This window comes from Amia ocellicauda, chromosome 20, assembly GCF_036373705.1.
Source record: "Amia ocellicauda isolate fAmiCal2 chromosome 20, fAmiCal2.hap1, whole genome shotgun sequence".
In the NCBI taxonomy this organism is placed as follows: Eukaryota; Metazoa; Chordata; class Actinopteri; order Amiiformes; family Amiidae; genus Amia; species Amia ocellicauda.
This window is the reverse complement of record NC_089869.1, coordinates 99,847-122,402: the sequence shown is the minus strand read 5'-3', so window position 1 is coordinate 122,402 and position 22,556 is coordinate 99,847. Positions and strand designations below refer to the sequence as shown.

Here is a 22,556-nt window from a genome sequence, read left to right as displayed (position 1 = left end):
CCCCGTTCTATATAGAACAGGATGGCAAATTATTGCAACAACCAGACATTTGTGTCTGTCTCTCTCTCTCACTCACTCATCTATCTAAAAAGATTGGTACCTCTTTCTACATCGTCCCATCCGGACGTTCCTGTTTCCCGTGCCTTAGTTATCCCGAGGTCTGGGTCTGATTGGTACTTTTTCCTCCTTCTGCATAGACGACGATGACTGCATCGTGCCATCCAGAGGTTCGTCTGTGCCTCATTGGCTCGTGTTGGCTGCATCATTCATGTTTTATGGGTTAAAGTTCTGATTGGTACTTATTCCTCCTTCAGCCGGTTCAAACACTTGTCACCTGAGCATTGGTCCTACATTGGTAGAGATCTCACCTGCCACTCGGGAGGTGTCTGCTTGATTCGCGGCCAATGGTTTTCCCCGTTCTATATAGTAGAGGATGGCAAATAATTGCAACAACCAGACATTTGTGTCTGTCTCACTCACTCACTCATCTATCCTATAATCTATAATGATTAGTACTTCTTTCCCATTCAACCACTTAAAATTTTCATAACGTTAGCATTGGTTGTTCAGTGGTAGAATTCTCGCCTGCCACGCGGGAGGCCCGGATTCGATTCCCGGCCAAAGCATTTTCCTCGTTCTGCAAAGAAGACAATGATTACATCGTCCCATACGGGCGTTACTGTAACCCTGACTTAGTAATCCCGAGATCTAAGTCTCATCGGTACTTATTCCTCGTTCATCCACTTGAAACCCTTGTCACCTGAGCATTGGTCCGACAGTGGTAGAGATCTCACCTGCCACTCGGGAGGTTGTTGCTTCATTCGCGGCCAATGGTTTTCCCCATTCTATGTAGAAGAGGATGGCTATTATTGTAACAACCAGACATTTGTGTCTGTCTCTCTCTCTCTTTCACTCACTCACTCATCAATCTATAATGATTGGTACTTCTTTCTACATCATCCCATCCGGACGTTACTGTAACCTGTGACTTAGTAATCCCGAGATCTAAGTCTCATCGTTACTTATTCCTCTTTCATCCACTTGAAACCCTTGTCACCTGAGCATTTGTGCTACAGTGGTAGATATCTCACCTTCCACTCGGGAGGTTGTTGCTTGATTCGCGGCCAATGGTTTTCCCCATTCTATGTAGAAGAGGATGGCTATTATTGTAACAACCAGACATTTGTGTCTGTCTCTCTCTCTCACTCACTCATCTATCTATAAAGATTGGTACCTCTTTCTACATCGTCCCATCCGGACGTTCCTGTTTCCAGTGCCTTAGTTATCCCGAGGTCTGGGTATGATTGGAACTTATTCCTCTTTCATCCACTTGAAACCCTTGTCACCTGAGCATTGGTCCGCCAGTGGTAGCGATCTCACCGGCCACTCGGGAGGTTGTTGCTTGATTCGCGGACAATGGTTATCCCCGATCTATATAGAAGAGGATCGCTATTATTGTAACAACCAGACATTTGTGTCTGTCTCTCTCTCTCACTAACTCAGTCATCTATTTATAATGATTGGTACTTCTTTCTACTTCGTCCCATCTGGACGTTCCTGATACCCGCGCCTTAGTAATCCTGAGGTCTGGGTCTGATTGGTACTTTTTCCTCCTTCTGCATAGACGACGATGACTGCATCGTGCCATCCAGAGGTTCGTCTGTGCCTCATTGGCTCGTGTTGGCTGCATCATTCATGTTTTATGGGTTAAAGTTCTGATTGGTACTTATTCCTCCTTCAGCCGGTTCAAACACTTATCACCTGAGAATTGGTGCTACAGTGGTAGAGATCTCACCTGCCACTCGGGAGGTGTCTGCTTGATTCGCGGCCAATTTTTTTCTCCGTTCTATATAGTAGAGGATGGCAAATCATTGCAACAACCAGACATTTGTGTCTCTCTCTCTGTCACTCACTCACTCATCTATCTATAATGATTGTTACTTATTCCTTGTTCAACTACTCGAAACCCTTATCACCTGAGCATTGGTCCTACAGACGTAGAGGCCTCACCTGCCACTCGGGAGGCCTTTGCTTGATTCGCGGCCAATGGTTTTCCTCGTTCTATATAGTAGAGGATGGCAAATCATTGCAACAACCAGACATTTGTGTCTGTCTCTCTCTCTCTCTCACTTACTCTGTCATCTATTTATAATGATTGGAACTTCTTTCTACTTCGTCCCATCTGGACGTTCCTGATACCCGCGCCTTTGTAATCCTGAGGTCTGGGTCTGATTGGAACTTTTTCCTCCTTCTGCATAGACGATGATGACTGCATCGTGCCATCCAGAGGTTCGTCTGTGCCTCATTGGCTCGTGTTGGCTGAATCATTCATGTTTTATGGGTTAAAGTTCTGATTGGTACTTATTCCTCCTTCAGCCGGTTCAAACACCTATCACCTGAGAATTGTTCCTACAGTGGTAGAGATCTCACCTGCCACTCGGAGGTGTCTGCTTGATTCGTGGCCAATTTTTTTCTCCATTCTATATAGAAGAGGATGGGAATTATTGTAACAACCAGACATTTGTGTCTGTCTCTCTCTCTCTCTTTCACTCACTCACTCATCTATCTATAATGATTGGTACTTCTTTCTACATCATCCCATCCGGACGTTACTGTAACCTGTGACTTAGTAATCCCGAGATCTAAGTCTCATCGTTACTTATTCCTCGTTCATCCACTTGAAACCCTTGTCACCTGAGCATTTGTGCTACAGTGGTAGATATCACACCTTCCACTCGGGAGGTTGTTGCTTGATTCGCGGCCCATGGTTTTCCCCATTCTATTTAGAAGAGGATGGCTATTATTGTAACAACCAGACATTTGTGTCTGTCTCTCTCTCTCACTCACTCATCTATCTATAAAGATTGGTACCTCTTTCTACATCGTCCCATCCGGACGTTCCTGTTTCCAGTGCCTTAGTTATCCCGAGGTCTGGGTATGATTGGAACTTATTCCTCTTTCATCCTCTTGAAACCCTTGTCACCTGAGCATTGGTCCGCCAGTGGTAGCGATCTCACCGGCCACTCGGGAGGTTGTTGCTTGATTCGCGGACAATGGTTATCCCCGATCTATATAGAAGAGGATGGCTATTATTGTAACAACCAGACATTTGTGTCTGTCTCTCTCTCTCACTAACTCAGTCATCTATTTATAATGATTGGTACTTCTTTCTACTTCGTCCCATCTGGACGTTCCTGATACCCGCGCCTTAGTAATCCCGAGGTCTAAGTCTGATTGGTACTTATTCATCGTTCAACCATTTGAAACCCTTGTCACCTGACCATTGGTCCGACAGTGGTAGAGATCTCACCTTCCACTCGGGAGGTTGTTGCTTGATTCGCTGCCAATGGTTTTCCCCATTCTATGTAGAAGAGGATGGCTATTACTGTAACAACCAGACATTTGTGTCTGTCTCTCTCTCTCTTTCACTCACTCACTCATCTATCTATAAAGATTGGTACTTCTTTCTACATCATCCCATCCGGACGTTCCTGTTTCCCGCGCCTTAGTAATCCCGAGGTCTTGGTCTGATTGGTACTTATTCCTCGTTCATCCACTTGATACCCTTGTCACCTGAGCATTGGTCCTACAGTGGTAGAGATCTCAGCTGCCACGCAGGAATTCATTGCTCGATTCGCGGCCAATGGTTTTCCCCGTTCTATATAGAACAGGATGGCAAATTATTGCAACAACCAGACATTTGTGTCTGTCTCTCTCTCTCACTCACTCATCTATCTAAAAAGATTGGTACCTCTTTCTACATCGTCCCATCCGGACGTTCCTGTTTCCCGTGCCTTAGTTATCCCGAGGTCTGGGTCTGATTGGTACTTTTTCCTCCTTCTGCATAGACGACGATGACTGCATCGTGCCATCCAGAGGTTCGTCTGTGCCTCATTGGCTCGTGTTGGCTGCATCATTCATGTTTAATGGGTTAAAGTTCTGATTGGTACTTATTCCTCCTTCAGCCGGTTCAAACACTTATCACCTGAGAAATGGTCCTACAGTGGTAGAGATCTCACCTGCAACTCGGGAGGTGTCTGCTTGATTCGCGGCCAATTTTTTTCTCCGTTCTATATAGAAGAGGTTAGCTATTATTGTAACAACCAGACATTTGTCTCTCTCTCTCTGTCACTCACTCACTCATCTATCTATAATGATAGTTACTTATTCCTTGTTCAACTACTCGAAACCCTTGTCACCTGAGCATTGGTCCTACAGACGTAGAGGCCTCACCTGCCACTCGGGAGGCCTTTGCTTGATTCGCGGCCAATGGTTTTCCTCGTTCTATATAGTAGAGGATGGCAAATCATTGCAACAACCAGACATTTGTGTCTGTCTCTCTATCTCTCTCACTTACTCTGTCATCTATTTATAATGATTGGTACTTCTTTCTACTTCGTCCCATCTGGACGTTCCTGATACCCGCGCCTTTGTAATCCTGAGGTCTGGGTCTGATTGGTACTTTTTCCTCCTTCTGCATAGACGATGATGACTGCATCGTGCCATCCAGAGGTTCGTCTGTGCCTCATTGGCTCGTGTTGGCTGCATCATTCATGTTTTATGGGTTAAAGTTCTGATTGGTACTTATTCCTCCTTCACCCGGTTCAAACACCTATCACCTGAGAATTGGTCCTACAGTGGTAGAGATCTCACCTGCCACTCGGAGGTGTCTGCTTGATTCGTGGCCAATTTTTTTCTCCGTTCTATATAGAAGAGGATGGGAATTATTGTAACAACCAGACATTTGTGTCTGTCTCTCTCTCTCTCTTTCACTCACTCACTCATCTATCTATAATGATTGGTACTTCTTTCTACATCGTCCCATCCGGACGTTCCTGTTTCCCGTGCCTTAGTTATCCCGAGGTCTAAGTCTGATTGGTACTTATTCATCGTTCAACCATTTGAAACCCTTGTCACCTGACCATTTGTGCTACAGTGTTAGATATCTCACCTTCCACTCGGGAGGTTGTTGCTTGATTCGCGGCCCATGGTTTTCCCCATTCTATTTAGAAGAGGATGGCTATTATTGTAACAACCAGACATTTGTGTCTGTCTCTCTCTCTCACTCACTCATCTATCTATAAAGATTGGTACCTCTTTCTACATCGTCCCATCCGGACGTTCCTTTTTCCAGTGCCTTAGTTATCCCGAGGTCTGGGTATGATTGGAACTTATTCCTCTTTCATCCTCTTGAAACCCTTGTCACCTGAGCATTTGTGCTACAGTGGTAGATATCTCACCTTCCACTCGGGAGGTTGTTGCTTGATTCGCGGCCAATGGTTATCCCCGATCTATATAGAAGAGGATGGCTATTATTGTAACAACCACACATTTGTGTCTGTCTCTCTCTCTCACTCACTCATCTATCTATAAAGATTGGTACCTCTTTCTACATCGTCCCATCCGGACGTTCCTGTTTCCCGCGCCTTAGTAATCCCGAGGTCTTGGTCTGATTGGTACTTATTCCTCGTTCATCCACTTGATACCCTTGTCACCTGAGCATTGGTCCTACAGTGGTAGAGATCTCAGCTGCCACGCAGGAATTCATTGCTCGATTCGCGGCCAATGGTTTTCCCCGTTCTATATAGAACAGGATGGCAAATAATTGCAACAACCAGACATTTGTGTCTGTCTCTCTCTCTCACTCACTCATCTATCTATAAAGATTGGTACCTCTTTCTACATCGTCCCATCCGGACGTTCCTGTTTCCCGTGCCTTAGTTATCCCGAGGTCTGGGTCTGATTGGTACTTTTTCCTCCTTCTGCATAGACGATGATGACTGCATCGTGCCATCCAGAGGTTCGTCTGTGCCTCATTGGCTCGTGTTGGCTGCATCATTCATGTTTTATGGGTTAAAGTTCTGATTGGTACTTATTCCTCCTTCAGCCGGTTCAAACATTTGTCACCTGAGCATTGGTCCTACAGTGGTAGAGATCTCACCTGCCACTCGGGAGGTGTCTGCTTGATTCGCGGCCAATGGTTTTCCCCGTTCTATATAGTAGAGGATGGCAAATAATTGCTACAACCAGACATTTGTGTCTGTCTCACTCACTCACTCATCTATCCAATTATCTTTAATGATTAGTACTTCTTTCCCATTCAAGCACTTAAGATTTTCATAACCTGAGCATTGGTTGTTCAGTGGTGGAATTCTCGCCTGCCACGCGGGAGGCTCGGGTTCGATTCCCGGCCAATGCATTTTCCTCGTTCTGCAAAGAAGACAATGATTACATCGTCCCATACGGGCGTTACTGTAACCCTGACTTAGTAATCCCGAGATCTAAGTTTCATCGGTACTTATTCCTCGTTCATCCACTTGAAACCCTTGTCGCCTGAGCATTGGTCCGCCAGTGGTAGCGATCTCACCGGCCACTCGGGAGGTTGTTGCTTGATTCGCGGACAATGGTTATCCCCGATCTATATAGAAGAGGATGGCTATTATTGTAACAACCAGACATTTGTGTCTGTCTCTCTCTCTCACTAACTCAGTCATCTATTTATAATGATTGGTACTTCTTTCTACTTCGTCCCATCTGGACGTTCCTGATACCCGCGCCTTAGTAATCCCGAGGTCTAAGTCTGATTGGTACTTATTCATCGTTCAACCATTTGAAACCCTTGTCACCTGACCATTGGTCCGACAGTGGTATTGATCTCACCGGCCACTCGGGAGGTTGTTGCTTGATTCGCTGCCAATGGTTATCCCCGATCTATATAGAAGAGGATGGCTATTATTGTAACAACCAGACATTTGTGTCTGTCTCTCTCTCTCACTAACTCAGTCATCTATTTATAATGATTGGTACTTCTTTCTACTTCGTCCCATCTGGACGTTCCTGATACCCGCGCCTTAGTAATCCTGAGGTCTGGGTCTGATTGGTACTTTTTTCTCCTTCTGCATAGACGACGATGACTGCATCGTGCCATCCAGAGGTTCGTCTGTGCCTCATTGGCTCGTGTTGGCTGCATCATTCATGTTTTATGGGTTAAAGTTCTGATTGGTACTTATTCCTCCTTCAGCCGGTTCAAACACTTATCACCTGAGAATTGGTCCTACAGTGGTAGAGATCTCACCTGCCACTCGGGAGGTGTCTGCTTGACTCGCGGCCAATTTTTTTCTCCGTTCTATATAGAAGAGGTTGGCTATTATTGTAACAACCAGACATTTGTCTCTCTCTCTCTGTCACTCACTCACTCATCTATCTATAATGATTGTTACTTATTCCTTGTTCAACTACTCGAAACCCTTGTCACCTGAGCATTGGTCCTACAGACGTAGAGACCTCACCTGCCACTCGGGAGGCCTTTGCTTGATTCGCGGCCAATGGTTTTCCCCGTTCTATATAGTAGAGGATGGCAAATCATTGCAACAACCAGACATTTGTGTCTGTCTCACTCACTCACTCATCTATCCTATTATCTATAATGATTAGTACTTCTATCCCATTCAACCACTTAAGATTTTCATAACCTGAGCATTGGTTGTTCAGTGGTAGAGTTCTCGCCTGTCACGCGGGAGGCCCGGGTTCGATTCGCGGCCAATGCATTTTCCTCGTTCTGCAAAGAAGACAAGATTACATCTTCCCATCCGGACGTTACTGTAACCCGTGACTTAGTATTCCCGAGATCTAAGTCTCATCGGTACTTATTCCTCGTTCATCCACTTGAAACCCTTGTCACCTGAGCATTTGTGCTACAGTGGTAGAGATCTCACCATCCACTCGGGAGGTTGTTGCTTGATTCGCGGCCAATGGTTATCCTCGATCTATATAGAAGAGGATGGCTATTATTGTAACAACCAGACATTTGTGTCTGTCTCTCTCTCTCTTTCACTCACTCACTCATCTATCTATAATGATTGGTACTTCTTTCTACATCATCCCATCCGGACATTCCTGTTTCCCGCGCCTTAGTAATCCCGAGGTCTTGGTCTGATTGGTACTTATTCATCGTTCAACCATTTCAAACCCTTGTCACCTGACCATTGGTCCGACAGTGGTAGAGATCTCACCTGCCACTCGGGAGGTGTTTGCTTGATTCGCGGCCAATGGTTATCCTCGATCTATATAGAAGAGGATGGCTATTATTGTAACAACCAGACATTTGTGTCTTTCTGTCTCTCTCTCTCACTAACTCAGTCATCTATTTATAATGATTCGTACTTCTTTCTATTTCGTCCCATCTGGACGTTCCTGATACCCGCACCTTAGTAATCCTGAGGTCTGGGTCTGATTGGTACTTTTTCCTCCTTCTGCATAGACGACGATGACTGCATCGTGCCATCCAGAGGTTCGTCTGTGCCTCATTGGCTCGTGTTGGCTGCATCATTCATGTTTTATGGGTTAAAGTTCTGATTGGTACTTATTCCTCCTTCAGCCGGTTCAAACACTTATCACCTGAGAATTGGTCCTACAGTGGTAGAGATCTCACCTGCCACTCGGGAGGTGTCTGCTTGATTCGCGGCCAATTATTTTCTCCGTTCTATATAGAAGAGGTTGGCTATTATTGTAACAACCAGACATTACTCTCTCTCTCTGTCACTCACTCACTCATCTATCTATAATGATTGTTACTTATTCCTTGTTCAACTACTCGAAACCCTTGTCACCTGAGCATTGGTCCTACAGACGTAGAGACCTCACCTGCCACTCGGGAGGCCTTTGTTTGATTCGCGGCCAATGGTTTTCCCCGTTCTATGTAGAAGAGGATGGCAAATAATTGCAACAACCAGACATTTGTTTTCATAACCTGAGCATTGGTTGTTCAGTGGTAGAATTCTCGCCTGCCACGCGGGAGGCCCGGGTTAGATTCCCGGCCAATGCATTTACCTCGTACTGCAAAGAAGACAATGATTACATCGTCCCATCCGGACGTTACTGTAACCCGTGACTTAGTAATCCCGAGATCTAAGTCTCATCGGTACTTATTCCTCTTTCATCCACTTGAAACCCTTGTCACCTGAGCATTTGTGCTACAGTGGTAGAGATCTCACCTGCCACTCGGGAGGTTGTTGCTTGATTCGCAGCCAATGGTTTTCCCCATTCTATGTAGAAGAGGATGGCTATTATTGTAACAACCAGACATTTGTGTCTGTCTCTCTCTCTCTTTCACTCACTCACTCATCTATCTATAATGATTGGTACTTCCTTCTACATCATCCCATCCGGACGTTCCTGTTTCCCGCGCCTTAGTAATCCTGAGGTCTGGGTCTGATTGGTACTTTTTCCTCCTTCTGCATAGACGACGATGACTGCATCGTGCCATCCAGAGGTTCGTCTGTGCCTCATTGGCTCGTGTTAGCTGCATCATTCATGTTTTATGGGTTAAATTTCTCATTGGTAATTATTCCTCGTTCATCCACTTGAAACCCTTATCACCTGAGCATTGGTCGGACAGAGGTAGAGATCTCACCTGCCACTCGGGAGGTTGTTGCTTGATTCGCGGCCAATGGTTTTCCCCATTCTATGTAGAAGACGATGGCTATTATTGTAACAACCAGACATTTGTGCCTGTCTCTCTCTCTCTCACTAACTCAGTCATCTATTAATAATGATTGGTACTTCTTTCTACATCATCCCATCCGGACGTTCCTGTTTCCCGCGCCTTTGTAATCCCGAGGTCTTGGTCTGATTGGTACTTATTCATCGTTCAACCATTTCAAACCCTTGTCACCTGAGCATTGGTCCTACAGACGTAGAGACCTCACCTGCAACTCGGGAGGCCTTTGCTTGATTCGCGGCCAATGGTTTTCCCCGTTCTATATAGAACAGGATGGCAAATAATTGCAACAACCAGACATTTGTGTCTTTCTGTCTCTCTCTCTCACTAACTCAGTCATCTATTTATAATGATTGGTACTTCTTTCTACTTCGTCCCATCTGGACGTTCCTGATACCCGCGCCTTAGTAATCCTGAGGTCTGGGTCTGATTGGTACTTTTTCCTCCTTCTGCATAGACGACGATGACTGCATCGTGCCATCCAGAGGTTCGTCTGTGCCTCATTGGCTCGTGTTGGCTGCATCATTCATGTTCTATGGGTTAAAGTTCTGATTGGTACTTATTCCTCCTTCAGCCGGTTCAAACACTTATCACCTGAGAATTGGTCCTACAGTGGTTGAGATCTCACCTGCCACTCGGGAGGTGTCTGCTTGATTCGCGGCCAATTTTTTTCTCCGTTCTATATAGAAGAGGTTAGCTATTATTGTTACAACCAGACATTTGTCTCTCTCTCTCTGTCACTCACTCACTCATCTATCTATAATGATTGGTACTTCTTTCTACATCATCCCATCCGGACGTTCCTGTTTCCCGCGCCTTAGTAATCCCGAGGTCTTGGTCTGATTGGTACTTATTCATCGTTCAACCATTTCAAACCCTTGTCACCTGACCATTGGTCCGACAGTATTAGAAATCTCACCTGCCACTCGGGAGGTTGTTGCTTGATTCGCGGCCAATGGTTATCCTCGATCTATATAGAAGAGGATGGCTATTATTGTAACAACCAGACATTTGTGTCTGTCTCTCTCTCTCTTTCACTCACTCATCTATCTATAATGATTGTTACTTATTCCTTGTTCAACCCCTCGAAACCCTTGTCACCTGAGCATTGGTCCTACAGACGTAGAGACCTCACCTGCTACTCGGGAGGCCTTTGCTTGATTCGCGGCCAATGGTTTTCCCCGTTCTATATAGTAGAGGATGGCAAATAATTGCAACAACCAGACATTTGTGTCTGTCTCACTCACTCACTCATCTATCCAATTATCTTTAATGATTGGTACTTCTTTCACATTCAACCACTTTAGATTTTCATAACCTGAGCATTGGTTGTTCAGTTGTAGAATTCTCGCCTGCCACGCGGGAGACCCGGGTTCGATTCCCGGCCAATGCATTTTCCTCGTTCTGCAAAGAAGACAATGATTACATCGTCCCATCCGGACGATACTGTAACCCGTGACTTAGTAATCCCGAGATCTAAGTCTCATCTGTACTTATTCCTCTTTCATCCACTTGAAACCCTTGTCACCTGAGCATTTGTGCTACAGTGGTAGAGATCTCACCATCCACTCGGGAGGTTGTTGCTTGATTCGCGGCCAATGGTTATCCTCGATCTATACAGAAGAGGATGGCTATTATTGTAACAACCAGACATTTGTGTCTGTCTCTCTCTCTCACTCACTCACTCATCTATCTGTAAAGATTGGTACCTCTTTCTACATCGTCCCATCCAGACGTTCCTGTTTCCCGTGCCCTAGTTATCCCGAGGTCTGGGTATGATTGGAACTTATTCCTCTTTCAACCATTTGAAACCCATGTCACCTGAGCATTGGTCCCACAGTGGTAGAGATCTCAGCTGCCACTCGGGAATTCATTGCTTGATTCGCGGCCAATGGTTTTCCCCGTTCTATATAGAACAGGATGGCAAATAATTGCAACAACCAGACATTTGTGTCTGTCTCTCTCTCTCACTCACTCATCTATCTATAAAGATTGGTACCTCTTTCTACATCATCCCATACGTACGTTCCTGTTTCCCGCGCCTTAGTAATCCCGAGGTCTTGGTCTGATTGGTACTTATTCATCGTTCAACCATTTCAAACCCTTGTCACCTGACCATTGGTCCGACAGTAGTAGAGATCTCACCTGCCACTCGGGAGGTTGTTGCTTGATTCGCGGCCAATGGTTATCCTCGATCTATATAGAAGAGGATGGCTATTATTGTAACAACCAGACATTTGTGTCTGTCTCTCTCTCTCTTTCACTCACTCACTCATCTATCTATAATGATTGTTACTTATTCCTTGTTCAACTACTCGAAACCCTTTTCACCTGAGCATTGGTCCTACAGACGTAGAGACCTCACCTGCCACTCGGGAGGCCTTTACTTGATTCGCGGCCAATGGTTTTCCTCGTTCTATATACTAGAGGATGGCAAATAATTGCAACAACCAGACATTTGTGTCTGTCTCACTCACTCACTCATCTATCCTATTATCTATATTGATTAGTACTTCTTTCCCATTCAACCACTTAAGATTTTCATAACCTGAGCATTGGTTGTTCAGTGGTAGAATTCTCGCCTGCCACGCGGGAGGCTCGGGTTCGATTCCCGGCCAATGCATTTTCCTCGTTCTGCAAAGAAGACAATGATTACATCGTCCCATACGGGCGTTACTGTAACCCTGACTTAGTAATCCCGAGATCTAAGTCTCATCGGTACTTATTCCTCGTTCACCCACTTGAAACCCTTGTCACCTGAGCATTGGTCCGACAGTGGTAGAGATCTCACCTGCCACTCGGGAGGTTGTTGCTTGATTCGCGGCCAATGGCTTTCCCCATTCTATGTAGAAGAGGATGGCTATTATTGTAACAACCAGACATTTGTGTCTGTCTCTCTCTCTCTTTCACTCACTCACTCATCTATCTATAATGATTGGTACTTCTTTCTACATCATCCCATCCGGACGTTACTGTAACCTGTGACTTAGTAATCCCGAGATCTAAGTCTCATCGTTACTTATTCCTCGTTCATCCACTTGAAACCCTTGTCACCTGAGCATTTGTGCTACAGTGGTAGATATCTCACCTTCCACTCTGGAGGTTGTTGCTTGATTCGCGGCCAATGGTTTTCCCCATTCTATGTAGAAGAGGATGGCTATTATTGTAACAACCAGACATTTGTGTCTGTCTCTCTCTCTCACTCACTCATCTATCTATAAAGATTGGTACCTCTTTCTACATCGTCCCATCCGGACGTTCCTGTTTCCAGTGCCTTAGTTATCCCGAGGTCTGGGTATGATTGGAACTTATTCCTCTTTCATCCACTTGAAACCCTTGTCACCTGAGCATTGGTCCGACAGTGGTAGCGATCTCACCTGCCACTCGGGAGGTTGTTGCTTGATTCGCGGACAATGGTTATCCCCGATCTATATAGAAGAGGATGGCTATTATTGTAACAACCAGACATTTGTGTCTGTCTCTCTCTCTCACTAACTCAGTCATCTATTTATAATGATTGGTACTTCTTTCTACTTCGTCCCATCTGGACGTTCCTGATACCCGCGCCTTAGTATTCCTGAGGTCTAAGTCTGATTGGTACTTATTCATCGTTCAACCATTTGAAACCCTTGTCACCTGACCATTGGTCCGACAGTGGTAGAGATCTCACCTTCCACTAGGGAGGTTGTTGCTTGATTCGCGGCCAATGGTTTTCCCCATTCTATGTAGAAGAGGATGGCTATTATTGTAACAACCAGACATTTGTGTCTGTCTCTCTCTCTCACTCACTCATCTATCTATAGAGATAGGTACCTCTTTCTACATCGTCCCATCCGGACGTTCCTGTTTCCCGTGCCTTAGTTATCCCGAGGTCTAAGTCTGATTGGTACTTATTCATCGTTCAACCATTTGAAACCCTTGTCACCTGAGCATTGGTCCTACAGTGGTAGAGATCTCAGCTGCCACGCAGGAATTCATTGCTCGATTCGCGGCCAATGGTTTTCCCCGTTCTATATAGAACAGGATGGCAAATAATTGCAACAACCAGACATTTGTGTCTGTCTCTCTCTCTCACTCATTAATCTATCTATAAAGATTGGTACCTCTTTCTACATCGTCCCATCCGGACGTTCCTGTTTCCCGTGCCTTAGTTATCCCGAGGTCTGGGTCTGATTGGTACTGTTTCCTCCTTCTGCATAGACGACGATGACTGCATCGTGCCATCCAGAGGTTCGTCTGTGCCTCATTGGCTCGTGTTGGCTGCATCATTCATGTTTTATGGGTTAAAGTTCTGATTGGTACTTATTCCTCCTTCAGCCGGTTCAAACACTTGTCACCTGAGCATTGGTCCTACAGTGGTAGAGATCTCACCTGCCACTCGGGAGGTGTCTGCTTGATTCGCGGCCAATGGTTTTCCCCGTTCTATATAGAAGAGGATGGCTATTATTGTAACAACCAGACATTTGTGTCTGTCTCTCTCTCTCACTAACTCAGTCATCTATTTATAATGATTGGTACTTCTTTCTACTTCGTCCCATCTGGACGTTCCTGATACCCGCGCCTTAGTCATCCTGAGGTCTAACTCTGATTGGTACTTATTCATCGTTCAACCATTTGAAACCCTTGTCACCTGACCATTGGTCCGACAGTGGTAGAGATCTCACCTTCCACTAGGGAGGTTGTTGCTTGATTCGCGGCCAATGGTTTTCCCCATTCTATGTAGAAGAGGATGGCTATTATTGTAACAACCAGATATTTGTGTCTGTCCCTCTCTCTCACTCACTCATCTATCTATAGAGATTGGTACCTCTTTCTACATCGTCCCATCCGGACGTTCCTGTTTCCCGTGCCTTAGTTATCCCGAGGTGTAAGTCTGATTGGTACTTATTCATCGTTCAACCATTTGAAACCCTTGTCACCTGACCATTGGTCCGACAATGGTAGAGATCTCACCTTCCACTCGGGAGGTTGTTGCTTGATTCACGGCCAATGGTTTTCCCCATTCTATGTAGAAGAGGATGGCTATTATTGTAACAACCAGACATTTGTGTCTGTCTCTCTCTCTCTTTCACTCACTCACTCATCTATCTATAATGATTGGTACTTCTTTCTACATCATCCCATCCGGACGTTCCTGTTTCCCGCGCCTTAGTAATCCCGAGGTCCAAGTCTGATTGGTACTTATTCCTCGTTCATCCACTTGATACCCTTGTCACCTGAGCATTGGTCCTACAGTGGTAGAGATCTCAGCTGCCACGCAGGAATTCATTGCTCGATTCGCGGCCAATGGTTTTCCCCGTTCTATATTGAACAGGATGGCAAATTATTGCAACAACCAGACATTTGTGTCTGTCTCTCTCTCTCACTCACTCATCTATCTATAAAGATTGGTACCTCTTTCTACATCGTCCCATCCGGACGCTCCTGTTTCCCGTGCCTTAGTTATCCCGAGGTCTGGGTCTGATTGGTACTGTTTCCTCCTTCTGCATAGACGACGATGACTGCATCGTGCCATCCAGAGGTTCGTCTGTGCCTCATTGGCTCGTGTTGGCTGCATCATTCATGTTTTATGGGTTAAAGTTCTGATTGGTACTTTTTCCTCCTTCAGCCGGTTCAAACACTTGTCACCTGAGCATTGGTCCTACAGTGGTAGAGATCTCACCTGCCACTCGGGAGGTGTCTGCTTGATTCGCGGCCAATGGTTTTCCCCGTTCTATATAGAAGAGGATGGCTATTATTGTAACAACCAGACATTTGTGTCTGTCTCTCTCTCTCACTAACTCAGTCATCTATTTATAATGATTGGTACTTCTTTCTACTTCGTCCCATCTGGACGTTCCTGATACCCGCGCCTTAGTCATCCCGAGGTCTTGGTCTGATTGGTACTTATTCATCGTTCAACCATTTCAAACCCTTGTCACCTGACCATTGGTCCGACAGTATTAGAAATCTCACCTGCCACTCGGGAGGTTGTTGCTTGATTCGCGGCCAATGGTTATCCTCGATCTATATAGAAGAGGATGGCTATTATTGTAACAACCAGACATTTGTGTCTGTCTCTCTCTCTCTTTCACTCACTCATCTATCTATAATGATTGTTACTTATTCCTTGTTCAACCCCTCGAAACCCTTGTCACCTGAGCATTGGTCCTACAGACGTAGAGACCTCACCTGCCACTCGGGAGGCCTTTGCTTGATTCGCGGCCAACGGTTTTCCTCGTTCTATATAGTAGAGGATGGCAAATCATTGCAACAACCAGACATTTGTGTCTGTCTCTCTCTCTCACTTACTCTGTCATCTATTTATAATGATTGGTACTTCTTTCTACTTCTTCCCATCTGGACGTTCCTGATACCCGCGCCTTTGTAATCCTGAGGTCTAGGTCTGATTGGTACTTTTTCCTCCTTCTGCATAGACGACGATGACTGCATCGTGCCATCCAGAGGTTCGTCTGTGCCTCATTGGCTCGTGTTGGCTGCATCATTCATGTTTAATGGGTTAAAGTTCTGATTGGTACTTATTCCTCCTTCAGCCGGTTCAAACACTTATCACCTGAGAATTGGTCCTACAGTGGTAGAGATCTCACCTGCCACTCGGGAGGTGTCTGCTTGATTCGCGGCCAATTTTTTTCTCCGATCCATATAGAAGAGGTTAGCTATTATTGTAACAACCAGACATTTGTCTCTCTCTCTCTGTCACTCACTCACTCATCTATCTATAATGATTGGTACTTCTTTCTACATTATCCCATCCGGACGTTCCTGTTTCCCGCGCCTTAGTAATCCCGAGGTCTTGGTCTGATTGGTACTTATTCATCGTTCAACCATTTCAAACCCTTGTCACCTGACCATTGGTCCGACAGTATTAGAGATCTCACCTGCCACTCGGGAGGTTGTTGCTTGATTCGCGGCCAATGGTTATCCTCGATCTATATAGAAGAGCATGGCTATTATTGTAACAACCAGACATTTGTGTCTGTCTCTCTCTCTCACTAACTCAGTCATCTATTTATAATGATTGGTACTTCTTTCTACATCGTCCCATCTGGACGTTCCTGATACCCGCGCCTTTGTAATCCTGAGGTCTGGGTCTGATTGGTACTTTTTCCTCCTTCTGCATAGACGATGATGACTGCATCGTGCCATCCAGAGGTTCGTCTGTGCCTCATTGGCTCGTGTTAGCTGCATTATTCATGTTTTATGGGTTAAAGCTCTGATTGGTACTTATTCCTCCTTCAGCCGGTTCAAACACCTATCACCTGAGAATTGGTCCTACAGTGGAATAGATCTCACCTGCCACTCGGAGGTGTCTGCTTGATTCGTGGCCAATTTTTTTCTCCGTTCTATATAGAAGAGGATGGGAATTATTGTAACAACCAGACATTTGTGTCTGTCTCTCTCTCTCTCTTTCACTCACTCACTCATCTATCTATAAAGATTGGTACCTCTTTCTACATCGTCCCATCCGGACGTTCCTGTTTCCAGTGCCTTAGTTATCCCGAGGTCTGGGTATGATTGGAACTTATTCCTCTTTCATCCACTTGAAACCCTTGTCACCTGAGCATTGGTCCGACAGTGGTAGCGATCTCACCTGCCACTCGGGAGGTTGTTGCTTGATTCGCGGACAATGGTTATCCCCGATCTATATAGAAGAGGATGGCTATTATTGTAACAACCAGACATTTGTGTCTGTCTCTCTCTCTCACTAACTCAGTCATCTATTTATAATGATTGGTACTTCTTTCTACTTCGTCCCATCTGGACGTTCCTGATACCCTCGCCTTAGTCATCCTGAGGTCTAAGTCTGATTGGTACTTATTCATCGTTCAACCATTTGAAACCCTTGTCACCTGACCATTGGTCCGACAGTGGTAGAGATCTCACCTTCCACTAGGGAGGTTGTTGCTTGATTTGCGGCCAATGGTTTTCCCCATTCTATGTAGAAGAGGATGGCTATTATTGTAACAACCAGACATTTGTGTCTGTCTCTCTCTCTCACTCACTCATCTATCTATAGAGATTGGTACCTCTTTCTACATCGTCCCATCCGGACGTTCCTGTTTCCCGTGCCTTAGTTATCCCGAGGTCTAAGTCTGATTGGTACTTATTCATCGTTCAACCATTTGAAACCCTTGTCACCTGACCATTGGTCCGACAGTGGTAGAGATCTCACCTTCCACTCGGGAGGTTGTTGCTTGATTCGCGGCCAATGGTTTTCCCCATTCTATGTAGAAGAGGATAGCTATTATTGTAACAACCAGACATTTGTGTCTGTCTCTCTCTCTCTTTCACTCACTCACTCATCTATCTATAATGATTGGTACTTCTTTCTACATCATCCCATCCGGACGTTCCTGTTTCCCGCGCCTTAGTAATCCCGAGGTCCAAGTCTGATTGGTACTTATTCCTCGTTCATCCACTTGATACCCTTGTCACCTGAGCATTGGTCCTACAGTGGTAGAGATCTCAGCTGTCACGCAGGAATTCATTGCTCGATTCGCGGCCAATTGTTTTCCCCGTTCTATATAGAACAGGATGGCAAATAATTGCAACAACCAGACATTTGTGTCTGTCTCTCTCTCTCACTCACTCATCTATCTAAAAAGATTGGTACCTCTTTCTACATCGTCCCATCCGGACGTTCCTGTTTCCCGTGCCTTAGTTATCCCGAGGTCTGGGTTTGATTGGTACTTTTTCCTCCTTCTGCATAGACGACGATGACTGCATCGTGCCATCCAGAGGTTCGTCTGTGCCTCATTGGCTCGTGTTGGCTGCATCATTCATGTTTTATGGGTTAAAGTTCTGATTGGTACTTATTCCTCCTTCAGCCGGTTCAAACACTTATCACCTGAGAATTGGTGCTACAGTGGTAGAGATCTCACCTGCCACTCGGGAGGTGTCTGCTTGATTCGCGGCCAATTTTTTTCTCTGTTCTATATAGAAGAGGTTAGCTATTATTGTAACAACCAGACATTTGTCTCTCTCTCTCTGTCACTCACTCACTCATCTATCTATAATGATTGTTACTTATTCCTTGTTCAACTACTCGAAACCCTTGTCACCTGAGCATTGGTCCTACAGACGTAGAGACCTCACCTGCCACTCGGGAGGCCTTTGCTTGATTCGCGGCCAACGGTTTTCCTCGTTCTATATAGTAGAGGATGGCAAATCATTGCAACAACCAGACATTTGTGTCTGTCTCTCTCTCTCACTTACTCTGTCATCTATTTATAATGATTGGTACTTCTTTCTACTTCTTCCCATCTGGACGTTCCTGATACCCGCGCCTTTGTAATCCTGAGGTCTGGGTCTGATTGGTACTTTTTCCTCCTTCTGCATAGACGACGATGACTGCATCGTGCCATCCAGAGGTTCGTCTGTGCCTCATTGGCTCGTGTTGGCTGCATCATTCATGTTTAATGGGTTAAAGTTCTGATTGGTACTTATTCCTCCTTCAGTCGGTTCAAACACTTATCACCTGAGAATTGGTCCTACAGTGGTAGAGATCTCACCTGCCACTCGGGAGGTGTCTGCTTGATTCGCGGCCAATTTTTTTCTCCGATCCATATAGAAGAGGTTAGCTATTATTGTAACAACCAGACATTTGTCTCTCTCTCTCTGTCACTCACTCACTCATCTATCTATAATGATTGGTACTTCTTTCTACATCATCCCATCCGGACGTTCCTGTTTCCCGCGCCTTAGTAATCCCGAGGTCTTGGTCTGATTGGTACTTATTCATCGTTCAACCATTTCAAACCCTTGTCACCTGTCCTTTGGTCCGACAGTATTAGAGATCTCACCTGCCACTCGGGAGGTTGTTGCTTGATTCGCGGCCAATGGTTATCCTCGATCTATATAGAAGAGCATGGCTATTATTGTAACAACCAGACATTTGTGTCTGTCTCTCTCTCTCACTAACTCAGTCATCTATTTATAATGATTGGTACTTCTTTCTACGTCGTCCCATCTGGACGTTCCTGATACCCGCGCCTTTGTAATCCTGAGGTCTGGGTCTGATTGGTACTTTTTCCTCCTTCTGCATAGACGATGATGACTGCATCGTGCCATCCAGAGGTTCGTCTGTGCCTCATTGGCTCGTGTTAGCTGCATTATTCATGTTTTATGGGTTAAAGCTCTGATTGGTACTTATTCCTCCTTCAGCCGGTTCAAACACCTATCACCTGAGAATTGGTCCTACAGTGGTATAGATCTCACCTGCCACTCGGAGGTGTCTGCTTGATTCGTGGCCAATTTTTTTCTCCGTTCTATATAGAAGAGGATGGGAATTATTGTAACAACCAGACATTTGTGTCTGTCTCTCTCTCTCTCTTTCACTCACTCACTCATCTATCTATAAAGATTGGTACCTCTTTCTACATCGTCCCATCCGGACGTTCCTGTTTCCAGTGCCTTAGTTATCCCGAGGTCTGGGTATGATTGGAACTTATTCCTCTTTCATCCACTTGAAACCCTTGTCACCTGAGCATTGGTCCGACAGTGGTAGCGATCTCACCTGCCACTCGGGAGGTTGTTGCTTGATTCGCGGACAATGGTTATCCCCAATCTATATAGAAGAGGATGGCTATTATTGTAACAACCAGACATTTGTGTCTGTCTCTCTCTCTCACTAACTCAGTCATCTATTTATAATGATTGGTACTTCTTTCTACTTCGTCCCATCTGGACGTTCCTGATACCCGCGCCTTAGTCATCCTGAGGTCTAAGTCTGATTGGTACTTATTCATCGTTCAACCATTTGAAACCCTTGTCACCTGACCATTGGTCCGACAGTGGTAGAGATCTCACCTTCCACTAGGGAGGTTGTTGCTTGATTTGCGGCCAATGGTTTTCCCCATTCTATGTAGAAGAGGATGGCTATTATTGTAACAACCAGACATTTGTGTCTGTCTCTCTCTCTCACTCACTCATCTATCTATAGAGATTGGTACCTCTTTCTACATCGTCCCATCCGGACGTTCCTGTTTCCCGTGCCTTAGTTATCCCGAGGTCTAAGTCTGATTGGTACTTATTCCTCGTTCATCCACTTGATACCCTTGTCACCTGAGCATTGGTCCTACAGTGGTAGAGATCTCAGCTGTCACGCAGGAATTCATTGCTCGATTCGCGGCCAATTGTTTTCCCCGTTCTATATAGAACAGGATGGCAAATAATTGCAACAACCAGACATTTGTGTCTGTCTCTCTCTCTCACTCACTCATCTATCTAAAAAGATTGGTACCTCTTTCTACATCGTCCCATCCGGACGTTCCTGTTTCCCGTGCCTTAGTTATCCCGAGGTCTGGGTTTGATTGGTACTTTTTCCTCCTTCTGCATAGACGACGATGACTGCATCGTGCCATCCAGAGGTTCGTCTGTGCCTCATTGGCTCGTGTTGGCTGCATCATTCATGTTTAATGGGTTAAAGTTCTGATTGGTACTTATTCCTCCTTCAGCCGGTTCAAACACTTATCACCTGAGAATTGGTCCTACAGTGGTAGAGATCTCACCTGCCACTCGGGAGGTGTCTGCTTGATTCGCGGCCAATTTTTTTCTCCGATCCATATAGAAGAGGTTAGCTATTATTGTAACAACCAGACATTTGTCTCTCTCTCTCTGTCACTCACTCACTCATCTATCTATAATGATTGGTACTTCTTTCTACATTATCCCATCCGGACGTTCCTGTTTCCCGCGCCTTAGTAATCCCGAGGTCTTGGTCTGATTGGTACTTATTCATCGTTCAACCATTTCAAACCCTTGTCACCTGACCATTGGTCCGACAGTATTAGAGATCTCACCTGCCACTCGGGAGGTTGTTGCTTGATTCGCGGCCAATGGTTATCCTCGATCTATATAGAAGAGCATGGCTATTATTGTAACAACCAGACATTTGTGTCTGTCTCTCTCTCTCACTAACTCAGTCATCTATTTATAATGATTGGTACTTCTTTCTACATCGTCCCATCTGGACGTTCCTGATACCCGCGCCTTTGTAATCCTGAGGTCTGGGTCTGATTGGTACTTTTTCCTCCTTCTGCATAGACGATGATGACTGCATCGTGCCATCCAGAGGTTCGTCTGTGCCTCATTGGCTCGTGTTAGCTGCATTATTCATGTTTTATGGGTTAAAGCTCTGATTGGTACTTATTCCTCCTTCAGCCGGTTCAAACACCTATCACCTGAGAATTGGTCCTACAGTGGAATAGATCTCACCTGCCACTCGGAGGTGTCTGCTTGATTCGTGGCCAATTTTTTTCTCCGTTCTATATAGAAGAGGATGGGAATTATTGTAACAACCAGACATTTGTGTCTGTCTCTCTCTCTCTCTTTCACTCACTCACTCATCTATCTATAAAGATTGGTACCTCTTTCTACATCGTCCCATCCGGACGTTCCTGTTTCCAGTGCCTTAGTTATCCCGAGGTCTGGGTATGATTGGAACTTATTCCTCTTTCATCCACTTGAAACCCTTGTCACCTGAGCATTGGTCCGACAGTGGTAGCGATCTCACCTGCCACTCGGGAGGTTGTTGCTTGATTCGCGGACAATGGTTATCCCCGATCTATATAGAAGAGGATGGCTATTATTGTAACAACCAGACATTTGTGTCTGTCTCTCTCTCTCACTAACTCAGTCATCTATTTATAATGATTGGTACTTCTTTCTACTTCGTCCCATCTGGACGTTCCTGATACCCTCGCCTTAGTCATCCTGAGGTCTAAGTCTGATTGGTACTTATTCATCGTTCAACCATTTGAAACCCTTGTCACCTGACCATTGGTCCGACAGTGGTAGAGATCTCACCTTCCACTAGGGAGGTTGTTGCTTGATTTGCGGCCAATGGTTTTCCCCATTCTATGTAGAAGAGGATGGCTATTATTGTAACAACCAGACATTTGTGTCTGTCTCTCTCTCTCACTCACTCATCTATCTATAGAGATTGGTACCTCTTTCTACATCGTCCCATCCGGACGTTCCTGTTTCCCGTGCCTTAGTTATCCCGAGGTCTAAGTCTGATTGGTACTTATTCATCGTTCAACCATTTGAAACCCTT

The 22,556-nt window shown here is 45.3% G+C and overlaps 5 non-coding genes across 5 annotated transcripts; all 5 read left to right on the top strand.

Annotated features, from left to right (window-relative positions):
- Positions 1–555: 555 nt before the first annotated feature.
- On the top strand, positions 556–626 carry trnag-gcc (transfer RNA glycine (anticodon GCC)). Its single transcript has one exon. It is a non-coding gene; the product is annotated as a tRNA-Gly (tRNA).
- A 5,502-nt stretch (positions 627–6,128) lies between these two features.
- Positions 6,129–6,199, top strand: trnag-gcc (transfer RNA glycine (anticodon GCC)). The gene has a single exon. It is a non-coding gene; the product is annotated as a tRNA-Gly (tRNA).
- A 2,554-nt stretch (positions 6,200–8,753) lies between these two features.
- Positions 8,754–8,824, top strand: trnag-gcc (transfer RNA glycine (anticodon GCC)). Its single transcript has one exon. It is a non-coding gene; the product is annotated as a tRNA-Gly (tRNA).
- Positions 8,825–10,821: 1,997 nt separating this feature from the next.
- Positions 10,822–10,892, top strand: trnag-gcc (transfer RNA glycine (anticodon GCC)). The gene has a single exon. It is a non-coding gene; the product is annotated as a tRNA-Gly (tRNA).
- Positions 10,893–12,051: 1,159 nt separating this feature from the next.
- Positions 12,052–12,122, top strand: trnag-gcc (transfer RNA glycine (anticodon GCC)). Its single transcript has one exon. It is a non-coding gene; the product is annotated as a tRNA-Gly (tRNA).
- The last annotated feature ends 10,434 nt before the right edge of the window (positions 12,123–22,556 follow it).